A 12,523-nucleotide genomic window follows, 5' to 3' on the forward strand; every position below is an offset into this window, starting at 1 on the left:
ATGCCAACAGTCATTGTCAACAGTCCACATTTCTAAAGAAGTATTTCTTTCAAAGTAGTTGCATGAATGATAAGTATAATATACCACTTTGCATCAGTCTGATGGTTGAATAACCTAAATAACAGATTAAAAACAGTCTGTTGTTGAGCTCATATGCCTGTTTACACAATTGAAAATGGTGCTTATTTTGATGACATGTAGTTTTTGATTAAAACTCAATTAATTGCAATTAACTAATTATGGACCCTAAATAATACAAAAAAGGAGCTTAAATGTGCAGAGGCACATCAGTTCCTTTATAGTCCCAATTTTAACATGCAGCCAAACATTTGGACAAAATTGGCTTAATTTCCAATCTGAAAATGGAAAGAGGATGTCATGAATAGGACACAAACCTCCCAAGACATGACTCTCCACCTCAGCTGGGAAAGACGATTATGGAAACTGGAAAAGTCGTAGAGACCCGTAGTTCAGGTTGGAGAAACCATTTGTCGTCCACTCCTCAAATCTGACTGTTAGAGAAGAGTAGGAAGAGGAGAGTTACTGCTGAAAGCCAAGAGCTTTTCAAGTGTCACATTCAATAGGGGGTTTATGAATACTTTATCAAGGCACTTTCTGAGATGTTGATAGATATCAAAACAGGTGAAGTAACTCTATTCTATTTTTTCCCCCCTACCCATCTCTTACTTTTTGGATGATAGTTTTAGGGGGTGACACCATCTCCACCTCCACTGCTCTCAGCTCTCAGCAGGATGGATGCCCTCCTCCCTCTCTCTCTCCCCTGCCTATGAAAAGAAAAGTGTGGTCGAGTGCTGCGAAGGTGATCACCCTTTTGTTTAGTCTGAGCTCCATCACAAGCCCTGTCAGGCCCAACAGATGAGCAGACAGAGCAGTGACAGGCCCACTAATCTGACAGCTCCTCCACATCACAGAGCCATCACTTCAAAGTGGCGGGAGCGAGGCGCTGGCGGTGAGCGATTGACGCCACTTCTTTGCTCTGCCGTTTTCATTGGTATCTCTATAGCTCCTCTGACATGCTGCACACCAGGAACCTTCACAGGGAGCGTTCAGGAGGAAACGAGGGGGGGAACGGGAGTTAAGGGACTCCCCTTTGACTGGTAACCTTCCTGAAGGATGAGTGTGTGATACATCAGGAGTACATGACAGACTGTTTAGAAGGATTTGTGTTTTCCTGCTTATGCCGTCGAAGGGGGTTTTGAAAGGGTGTGCAGGGTCAAATAACCGACATTACCTTTCTCTGTAGTTCTGACATCGATATTATATTATTGGAGTCGTTTGCTTTAATGGCTGATGACGAGCCGAAAGTCTAATCTTAAATTTCATCCAACTATTGTCCACAGCTGCTTTATCCATAAAGGCCAGTCCATCACAGGATGACACAGAGACACGCAGTCACAAAAGCTGGAGTACCTGGAAAAAACCCAGGCATCCACATGGAGAACATGCAAACTCCAACCAGAAATAGCCCTGGACTTTCTTGCTGCAAGTGTATTATAAAGTAGGCTACAGTGTTAATGCTACAATGGTATGCAGACAATTATGAAATATGTTATTTACTGATGCTCTAGTAGAACACATAGGGAAAAAAGATGTCAAACCAAAAACTCAAACAATTCTATTAAATGTTGCAAACATCATTGGACACATTTTATAGCTGTCTTGATAAGTCACAGTATACACTCAAAAAAATTAATAAATAAAAATACACTTGCAAAAAAATGAGAAAGTTGCTGACCTCTAATCTTCTTTTAAAAATATATTTTTATTTAGTAATTTGTGCAAAGCAGATTCGCTAACTTCAACACGGACCCTATATGGCTGAAAAGTTGCTCTAGAGTCACAATTTGATCCACAAAATCTGGTCTACGGTGGTAAACTGAGGGTTGGGGTCTTTGCCCCACGGCAGATTTTGACTCTTGGCAGTAAGGGATTGCAAGTGTTGCTTCATGATCCCTAAACAAATGTTGGGGATAGTGAAGCAACACTATCCCTATCACATCTGCTTGGATGAGAACTGAATTTGCAGCCTTGTTGTTTCATCTGTCAGACTAAACAGTCAAAAGTTCTGATTACATGCTGATATTCAGGTTTCCAGCAGAGATGATGAAGTTGTTTTTTCCTGGAAGTCAGATCGTTGTCCTTCTTTGAACTCCTGGCATCTTGTTCCATGCCATTGTTGTGCATCCTGTCCATTCATTCATAACTTCCAAAAAATAAAAAATCAAACACCTGAAGACTTGTACAGCTTTTACCTCCATTCTTGACTCTAAAGTATGTCAAGACGTGAGGTCACAAGCGGCGCTTATGTGGGATGTGTGCGGTGCTCCTTAACCAGATGGTTAGCCAGATGCAGGGCTGTCAGTTGTCTGACGGATCACCTACCGCACCTGCATGCAAAATCAAACGCATTAAAAACAGAATGGCATTCTTCAAAAAATAAAAAAACATATATATTTTTTTAAAATCACCTCTGATCTACATTTCAGTAGAAACTATCCAACTGCAAAAATAGTGGTCAAGGAAATCCAAGAGTGTAAACATCTCTTTGCATCTCCGCTTAATGTTGGAGTAGTAAAGCGAATGTATATGTGAGTTTTGGGACTTCAATGAGGTAATGGTCTCGCAGAGCTCTGAAGTGCCCCGAGTCCATCCAATAATGTAAAACAACACTAATTTGAGAGAGCTGCTTCATCTCTGCATGTTAATCAATAAACTCATTACCTCTGGTGCTTAGTGAAGGATTCCCCAGTGCCTGCTCACTGATGTAGACTGAGAAAGAGAAGCAAAGAGGAAGGGAGACAGAGATGAGGGGGAGAGGTTGATTATAATTACAGATTTTAGCAGCCTGTGCCTGAGCATAACCTGCTCATTACCGTGAGTAAGTGTGTGTGTGTGTGTGTGTGTGTTTTCTCTCTCTGTGTGTGTGTCGACCCTGTAGCCACAGAGCTCCCCAGTTCCTCTTTCTGCAGGAGAGCAAAGAACAGCCGACACAAGTGTCCCATTTAGAATATAAACATACAAAAACCTGTTATTTCAATTGACCTTCGTCACATCAAGCTGTCAATGATCTCGGCTCTGTACTCCTCACCGTTTGCTGCTCCTCTTTCTCCAAGGCGGACTGCATGGTAATGAACTTTTGGTTCGGAAGAGGTGAGAGCGAGGAGCGAAGCGGGGGGGAAAATGATATGCCGGGGAATTTAGCCTCCCAGTGTTTCTGGCGTGGCTCAGACAGCCAGCAGCACTTATGGAAATGGACGCAGCTAAGGGAGGCTTAGAGGCTGTTGCTGCTGTGTTTCCGTCCCTTTAGAAAGTCCCAGCAGTGGCGAAGTCGGACGGATTCGCCTTTTCCTTTTAGCAAAACTATCTTCCATGCTGTTTCTCTCGCCATTAAAGATGTGATCACTCCTCATTTTGCTCGTCTTCACACAACTTGAATCTTTGCGTTTTCCGTCTGAGTTGCAATTCGCACGTGTGCGCTCAAATATGTTGCCATTCGTCAGCGGCTGTGGGTCATTATACTATATATTTAGCTGTCATTGCACTGTGGCATCCCCGGCCTGCTTCCGCCTTCGGATTACGAGATGAGAGGCGTTTCTGATTGACTGAGGCCATCGGCTGTCACACCGCACACCCATTAGCATAACTCCCCGAGCCGTCACTGTTTATCCACACACTCTGAAGGCATGTTGTGTGAAGGGCTGAAACCAATAATTATGAATTTAATAAAAAAATAAATAAATAAAAAAAACTCTTCCTCTTTCTGTATCGGAACTGCTGTCGTTTAAATCGTAGCTGATTTAAACTGCGCTGTCCAGCTCTATTTTAGCATGACAGAAGCAACACTGAGTCATTTGCCTTTTTTTCTTTTCTTTCTCTTTTCTTGCTTTTTTGGAAGAAGTAGCGTCTCTAAAGAGCTGAGATGAAGGTGATCAGAAACTATAACGCCACAAACAGTTTTGGCTGTAAAAGAAAAAAAAAAAAAAAAAAAAAAAACAACATTCTGGAAAGCTTGACTCCTATTTTTTTTTGTTTGTTTACCACTGTCAACGCGTGAATAAACGGTGAGGTAAATGGAGGTAATGGAATGTATAGGTAAATATCAGCGCACTTTGAGGCTTAAAACGACGCTCTCATTCTGAATCCATTAGTATTCTGTTTAATACGGCTAAATGCGGCTAACTGGTTTTAACACTAGGAGACAGTCTCTGGGCCGCCTGCGTCGGTGCTGCCAGCACATCCACAACATCAAATCAACGGATGGCGAGGTCGTAATGGACTGTGACAGGCAGTCTGCAGTCAGTTTAGATGCTCCTGTTTTTCCACGGAGCTGCATTAGGCCTGTAAGCAGCAACGTACAGTTTGACTCAAATAAACTTCTTCTTCTTCTCCTTGGGCTGGTCCAGGAACGTAGAAAACACGCTTTAGGTTCATAAAAATCTTCTGTCATCAAATTAAACAAACTTTTTCATGTGTGTCTTTGAAACACTGCCTTAGTTGACTTTAGCTAACGTTGCATGTCATTAAAAACTGTTGCTTGTTGTGATGGACAAGAACATGGTTTGTTTTTTTGCTGACTGTAAATCAGTCATTAGTGAAAAGGAAAAGCCGTGGCTCCATGAAATTATTGAACTCAGTTCAACTTTGAATAAATTGTAATGTTTTTTTGTGTGTATTTAAACAGTTTAAGAGCCCTTTAAAGGACTGTTCGGACATCACTGGATCACAAGAAACCAAATAAACCTAATCGCTACTCTCTTAGCTACCCTTTCACAATTAATTTTGTCACTGTGGGACGAAAAAGTTTTATTTTCATTCTCTTCTATAATCTGACACAGATATCGCATCTGCTCTAAGATATTTACTCACTTCCGCAAATATAAGAGTTTTCTGTGCTTCTATCATCAGTTTAAGGTAAGAGAAGGAAACTCCATCACTGTTTTGTTCCTATAAGCTTAATAGCTGCATGAAGGCATGCAGGTGAATGGGTTTTATGTGCAAATCAACCGCACAACATTAGCATGCCACAATAATTTCAACCTGTTTCAGGGCCCTGTGAGCATACTTCAGTCAGAAAGAAGAACGATCAGACAAAATATTTACTTTTACTGATCATGCAGAGGGGATCAGACTGATGAGCTCAACCTTTATGTCGGATTTTTGTATGAGCAGCATGCTGGAATCATGTTCTAAACCTTCTCGGGCGTGCCATGGTGGCGTAGTGGTTAGCGCGACCCGTATTTGGAGGCCTTGAGTCCTCGACGTGGCCGTCGCGGGTTCGACTCCCGGACCTGACGACATTTGCCACATGTCTTCCCCCTCTCCTTCCCTGTTTCATGTCAGCCTACTATCACATAAGGGATACTAGAGCCCACAAAAGACCCCATGGAGGGGTAAAAAAAAACAACCTTCTGAGCCACTGCTCATGCTTATATGCACATTTTGGAGGTGTGTGCACATGGAGATATATACAAGGGGACTACGCATGGAGTGTTTGTATTGTTGTTTTTAAGTTTGTTTGTTTTTTTTTAGAGAAAGTGCATTGATCCTTTTAGCTCCTCTTTGTTGCAGTAACAGGAGTTTAAGCCATTGTGTTAAAATTTATAAACCATTACACTGATTTTGAGTTCTGCCAGCTAGGCTGTGAGTCTGATGAGATTGTTGCCTTAGCTTGCGGCTAAGGCAACAATCCCCTCATATTTCCAATTTGCAGATGACCATGACATGTAGGAGGGAACTGGGAAACAAATGGTCAATCTACAATTATTTCCTCTAGGTTCCTCCACGAAACCCCTTGGACCTCGATGTTTCGCAACCACGAAAAAGAAAATACCGCAATCTCGTAAGTTGAACATCTTTAGGAATCAAATTGCTGCTTGCAAAATACAACCAAGTGCAAGGATTGGATTGTAAATAAGTGAAAATGCATGCTAAGTACAAATTAAAACTTTTGATTTGAAGCCCTTCAGTGATTTATAAACTTAACAAAGTCTATATTCTACTTTAGAGCTGGAATGATGGATTCTACTTTCCTATTTTTAGCGATCGATCATCATGAAAATGTTTTCTGGGATTTTGAAATTCTACCTCTTAGCTGTTCATACTCCCTTTAATGGAGCAGATATATGCCAAGATATTATCAATAAACTACATAGGAAATTTCAACAAGAAGTGGTTTGCTGAAATTGGTTTTCTGCTAAACCTCCTCTGTCCTTCTCATCTGCGTTCGTCCTCGACTGAGAGGTTTCTGGGCAGAGGAAGCTGGCACTGTGGGGACATCTGGACACAAGCGGGGAGCTTCCACACAGGCAAACTGCAGGGACCACCGTGCCAGAGAAACAGGCCCCCAGATCTGACGCCAGTGTTATGGTAATGTGATTTGTTAATTCGGTGGCCCTGTTTGAGGGAAATCTGCCACCAACACCTGTCACAGTTTCCAAAGGCAAGGACACATATCTGCTGTGACACCGGTTTCATTAAATAAACCAAGCAGGTCCCCCGTAACAGCATTTGGTGAAAGGCACCATCAATTCTTATAGATTTAGATCACAGGAATTAGAGATGACACTGAGGAGCTGCATCCCACTGTTTCACAGACGCACTCAAGTAAATGTATAACTCTTTCTCTGCCTTTTTGCTATTTTTCTCTCTCTCTCCAATCCATGCTGTTTGCCAATGTGAACGTGGAGGGGTGTGTGAACTTGGCAAGTGCATTTTCATTCTGTCTCGCAGCCTCTCCCCCAGAAAAGATGGCGACTGATGTATTTTTCAGACACAGCTCCACAATCAAAGAGGCTCTTGTGGCCTTTCTGATGCGTCATGTAAATTTTATAAAGCGCGCGGCGGAGGAGAGTCGGAGAGAGCAACTGCGGCTCTGGAAAGCCTAACGTCTGTTTGCCTTTTCCTCTGACAGGCTGTCTTTGCTCCTGTCTGTCTTCCTTCCCCTCCACTTACTCGCTCTTTTGTGGATCAAGGCTGGTCAAGGAGCATCTCACCACAGGGCCCAATGTCAGACAGAGCGTGTGGACGTGCATGGATGTCAGAGCTCAACCGGCTCTCAGGAAATGGAACGGGTGGGGGGAGGAAGATACCAAGGCTCGGAACTGGCCACAACCGTACAGCCTAATATTGGATTTGCATATTGCAAAAATGTGACATCGCAGGGGAAATGTGTGTTTCAGCTTCTGTGTCGTGTTTCTTGAAGAAACTGTCTTGGACAGGAAGTGAAGGCCCGCACATATTTTCCTCAACTGCAGTTCTGGCAGCTCTTCATCTTAATGTGTGCTTTCCTAATGATTGGATTTTTCTCAATGAGCATATGCTCTGCATTGCATCATAAGCTTCAATTAGACGTGTTGTGATTTGAATGTCTGTGCGTGTTAGTTAAAGTGTGTTGACTCAAAGCAGAATAAATAATATGCAGCTTAGCAGTTTCACCTTTATTTTTGTGAAATACCAAACATTTTTTTGCTTGTTTTAGGTTTTATTGACACTAGTAGCCATTATTTATTAGTAGCTGGACAGAGAGGGAAGGGGGAGACAAGCAGCAAAGATCCCAGTGCCGGGAATTGAACCAGGAGACAACGGCATTGAGGACAGCAAAGCCAGCAATGGCTACTGACAAAATATTAACAGTCACAAAGCACATAGCATGAATTGCAAAGATATTATTACCCTTGAACTTGTTTCTCAATTTATGCTTAGAGTTTTTGTTGGAAGTAAACATTACTTTGATGAATTACAGGCAGACTGAATTTGTCACATGGCACTTTTGATTCTCTTGGTAGGGAGCCGGTTTGTTAAGTCTCCAAACTTTCACCTTTCAGAAGACAATTCTATCGATGTTCTCCTCTTTGTTAAACAAGTCTCCATGTAGTTCTTTATCATAGGGGCACACATTTGAGTGAACTCCTGCAAGAGTTCCTTGTTGGCTGACTAATGTTCTGTCATCTGAGTGTTCAGTTAATTTTTTTAATGCTTTTTTTTTGCCACAGAATACTATAAAAAAGTTTTGCTACTATCAACTTTAAGTCCAAACAGAATTTAAAAAGCAAATGTAACATCGTTTCTCTTCGAAGACCAAGATATGTTTATTTTCCAGTGAAGAGTTGACATTGCCAACAGACTGTAAGGTGTCACAGCTGTGACTTAGCGCTGTCAGCTTCAGAGACACTTTACCTCCCAGTTTAACCAGTTAAACCGAGAGCCAACAGTTCATATCTGCACCACCTCGTGTTCTCAGCTGCCACGTCCCTCCCCGCCTGCCTGGCATGTTTACTGCTAAATATTGATAGACATCTGGAGTGCCACTCATCCCCCCTTCAAACCTTCAGCATCCCAGTGAAGTAGGCCCAGCCCTCTCGACAGCGTGTCAAACGTGCGCACGCTGACACGCGTGTACTTGAAGGCACCTGGAGGCAGGCGTTTGGCATCACTGGGATGCACAGCCTTGGGAACAAAATCAGTCTGGTAGAGAAAAAGAAATGGCCGGTGTCTCAAAGGCAGGCAACTCTTACTGTAATTGCATAAATATGCCTCCCTTTCACGATTAATACAGCAGCTACATGGTAAAGTTGATGTTAGTAGGTAATATTTTCTATGTACACACAGAAAGCTACAGCGGCATGTTCATCTTTTTTCATGTTTCAACAACCAATGTTGATGTATTTTAATTTGACTTAATATGCTAGACCAACACAAAGCAGTGCATTCTTGTGAAATGGAAAGCAAAGGATGCACAGCTTTCAACTTGGTTTTTTCCAGTGAAAAATTGAAAAGTCTGCCATCAATGGTCAATAGCAGTCAGCTATCACACACAAACAACGTCGATATATATCACTCACGAAACGGGCGTGTGTGTCCATGTGTATCATCATTAGACACATTGTGGCCATCAGCATTTGTGCACATGGGAGACTCTGAGCCAATTCAACCATGTTGGGAGCAGCAGCTTTTTTCTGCACGGTCCAAATCAAAGCGGGGAAAGAAGCAGAATGATGATCCCGGCAAGTTGAGCCGACGGGCTCTTTAAATTCACCGCAGACAACAGCGGCTCAGGCGGCGACCCTGCCCCACACCCTCTAATCGCCTCAAATGAAGTCGAGAAGGAAGCACAGAGCAGCTCTCCTGTTCCGCAAGGTGCAGCGGCACTTGTTTGTGCAGAATGTCTGGCAATTAAAAATAATTGGGAAGCAGGTTTGCTCGGGAATCTTCCAAGAATGCCAGTTATGATCTAATGAAGCTTCATTAGCCATGCTGAAAGCTGAGAGCGCTGTATGACAACGGCAATTAACCAGGATCATAGGCACAAAAAAAAAAAAATCATTAAATAAAAAAAAAAAAAAAAACGACCTCGGCCAAGATTAGCTTTTCACTTAATGACCAATTCATTAGCTAATTGATTTCTTATTAGTTACAGGCAGAGACGACTGTTTGGGGTGCTGGTGCTGGTAATTAACACAGCGTTTACGCCATTAGTCAATTGCCCAATTTTCCAGGAAAACAACTTTGGAGAGGAGCATCGCTGGAGGCTTAGGGACCATTTGCTTTTTCTCCTCCAATTTTGTTGTCTCCTTTACATTGGAATGAGAATCTGTTTTCAGCTTTGGACTTATTAATTATTACCTATTTACCACCTAGTCTTGGCTTGCATGTGTTTGTTGCCTGCAACTATGAGATGAGACGGGCAGATGAAGGTGAGAAGTGATGAAATAAGAGGAAAAAATGATCAAGAATTGCTCCACGGACTTTCAGTTTCTCGTATTTGATTTGACACTTTTCGGCTGCACCTCTGCGCTGCGTTAACCTAAATATTAGGTGTGCCATATTAATTGAGAGATGAATTAGATTAATTGTGGCCTGCAGCTTGTGAAGCCGCTGTGGTTTTTTTTTTTTTTCTTTTTCAGAGGGTCTTCTCACTTCCTTCAGCCTTGAGTTAAAATGGACCAAGATGGACGGATGAGAAGTGACAGGCAGCTCACCGACTACTGCAGCTCACCGAACTTTCAACTAACAGCCTATAATGACAGCAAACAGCAGAAATATACAAAATTTAAATTAAGACAGATATGTACTGTTATTTATTTTTTTAAATGAACTCTGCTTTTACTTCTCTTTGTACTTTTTAATCATCTAATTTCTTTTCTAAGTGTTTATTGCATTTTGGTAACTGAAGAGTGCCTATAACCACCATGGCACCCTATGTAGTACCTTGCCAAAATAGTCATGCCTCTTGAATTATTTTCACATTTTGTACACATAACAATAAACCCAAACAACAACAGCCATTTTAAGAAAGCACATATACTTGATGGATGAATGTTACGTCACGGGCAGGTTATGGTTTGCGTAATAACGGGGAAGACATACTCAACAGATGACACGTAGACGATCATTGACACCCTCCACAAGCCATACGTGAGGTCATTTCTAAAGAGGCTGTATTCACACATGTTAATAGAAAGTTGGGTGGAAGGATAAAAGTGTGGTAGAAAAAGTGTGCAACAGCAAGAGGAATAACTGTTTCCTTGAGAGAACTGCCAAGCAAAAATCCATTCAAGAATTTAGAGGCGATCGTCAACGACTAGACTGGAGCTGGAGTAAACGCCTCAAGGGTTCACTATACGAACAGACGAATCCCACATATGGACTACAAATGTTAGTCTTTCTTCATGTCAATCCGCCCCTGAACTAGAACCAGTGTCAGGAGTGTCTTATCTTGGCCACGAAGAAAAAGAACTGGCCCGTTGCTAAGTGGTCCAAAGTCACTTATTTCTTCCTTCTGCTGGAAAGCTTCTTAGAAACGGCGATTTTATTTTCCAGCAGGACTTGGCACCGGCTCATTCTACCAGACGTACTAAAGCTGGTGCAGTGACTATGATGTTGATGTGCTTGATTGGACAACAAGCTAACTTGACCTGAACCCAATAACCTAGTAGTACTGTAAAAGGAAGATAAGAAACATGACATGCCAAAGACCTGCAGAGATCCACAGCTCAGCTGGAAGAATCTGATGACAGAGCATTTAGTTGTGCACACCACAAATCTGGTCTTTGTGGAAAAGTGGCAACAATGGATGGACAATAATGCTAAGATTAGTGTTTTTTTATGTTGTTTGTTGTAATTTGTTTTTGGCATCACGAGATGTGACCTATACTGATTGGTTTGTGTATTCTCACACCATTCTTTACTTTTTATTGTGCTTTTTGGGGTTTTTTTTATTGGCTCTAGTGGCCTTTATTTGAAAGTGGGTAATGAGAGAAATGGAAGGCATGCGGCAAAGGTCACCGGGCCGGAAATCGAACCTCCGACAGCCGGATCGAGGACTAAGACTTCCTTATGTGGGTTGTGCTCTCCCCCTGTGCCACCATAGCACCCTACTTTTTATTGTTTTTTTTTTTTTGTGCACAAAACTTGGTAGAAATGGAAGGCATGCGGCAAAGGTCACCGGGCCGGAAATCGAACCTCCGACAGCCGGATCGAGGACTAAGACTTCCTTATGTGGGTTGTGCTCTCCCCCTGTGCCACCATAGCACCCTACTTTTTATTGTTTTTTTTTTTTTGTGCACAAAACTTGGTAGCACAAAAATTTGACATATTTCAGACAAAGCAAACAAACAAAAAAACATTTTTTGTTGGTGGTAATAAAAAAAAAACTGCAATATGTTTTCATTTTATTTGTTCTCCAAAGCTTCCACCTTTTTTTATTGACCTAAAAAAAATATTTTTGGAGAGGCCCAAACTTTGAGCAAGAGCTAGAGTGTAATGATATAATATTCATGTTTTAAAATGGCCCAGTCAAAGTCAACACCTCAACCTGATTTTAAAAATTCACAACTGCTTTCTGTATACTTTTATTTGAAGCCTTTTTGGAAATAACAAAGGGGGAAACTTTATGCTTCTAGATGCGGATAATTCTAAAATAACTTTTTAGAAAGGGAATTGTGGAGTGGGTTATTGAATTGCACTTATTTTCTTGTCTTTTCTCCCCAAAAAAATGAATAAAAATTTGTGTTAGTCACATGAAAAAATCAGAAAAATGTCAACACATATAAAATTTTTTCTTCGCAAAGCACACTAAATGACATTCTGATGGTTTGTTATAAATAACTTAACTTTTTTTTTTTTTTATGCTCATTCTTCTTCCTCCTTGTCCACCAGCATCTGAATGCACCGCATGCACAAAAGATCGCCCACCTTTCCCCGCCGCTGAGACTTCTCCCATCCCAACCGCGGAGCATTGACAGCACGCGTCTTGTCTGTCCACCGCACATCCGAGATGTCAAAACTGAGGCGCGCGGCGATAAGTCAAAAATACTACATGCCAGTCTTCGCTGTGCTCCTTGTCTACATGTCATCTAAAACACGTCAAGCAGTGTTTAAAAACCAACAAGAGGGCGGACTGGAGTTTTGTCTGTAGTCGCTGGAGTTCTAGCCTCTGTCTCTTTGGAGGCGAGATGAAAGATTCAAAGAGATGAGATGATAGACACGTCTGATGGAAGAGAGG

At 41.9% G+C, this 12,523-nt stretch overlaps 1 long non-coding RNA gene across 1 annotated transcript; it reads right to left on the minus strand.

Moving 5' to 3' along the window:
- Nucleotides 1-1,762: 1,762 nt before the first annotated feature.
- On the minus strand, nucleotides 1,763-3,674 carry LOC114147768 (uncharacterized). Its single transcript, XR_003596132.1, has 4 exons — nucleotides 3,110-3,674; nucleotides 2,895-2,984; nucleotides 2,743-2,780; nucleotides 1,763-2,408 (listed from the first exon to the last, which is right to left on the minus strand). It is a non-coding gene; the product is annotated as an uncharacterized LOC114147768 (long non-coding RNA).
- Between the last annotated feature and the right edge of the window lie 8,849 nt (nucleotides 3,675-12,523).

This window comes from Xiphophorus couchianus, chromosome 7, assembly GCF_001444195.1.
Source record: "Xiphophorus couchianus chromosome 7, X_couchianus-1.0, whole genome shotgun sequence".
NCBI lineage: Eukaryota > Metazoa > Chordata > Actinopteri > Cyprinodontiformes > Poeciliidae > Xiphophorus > Xiphophorus couchianus.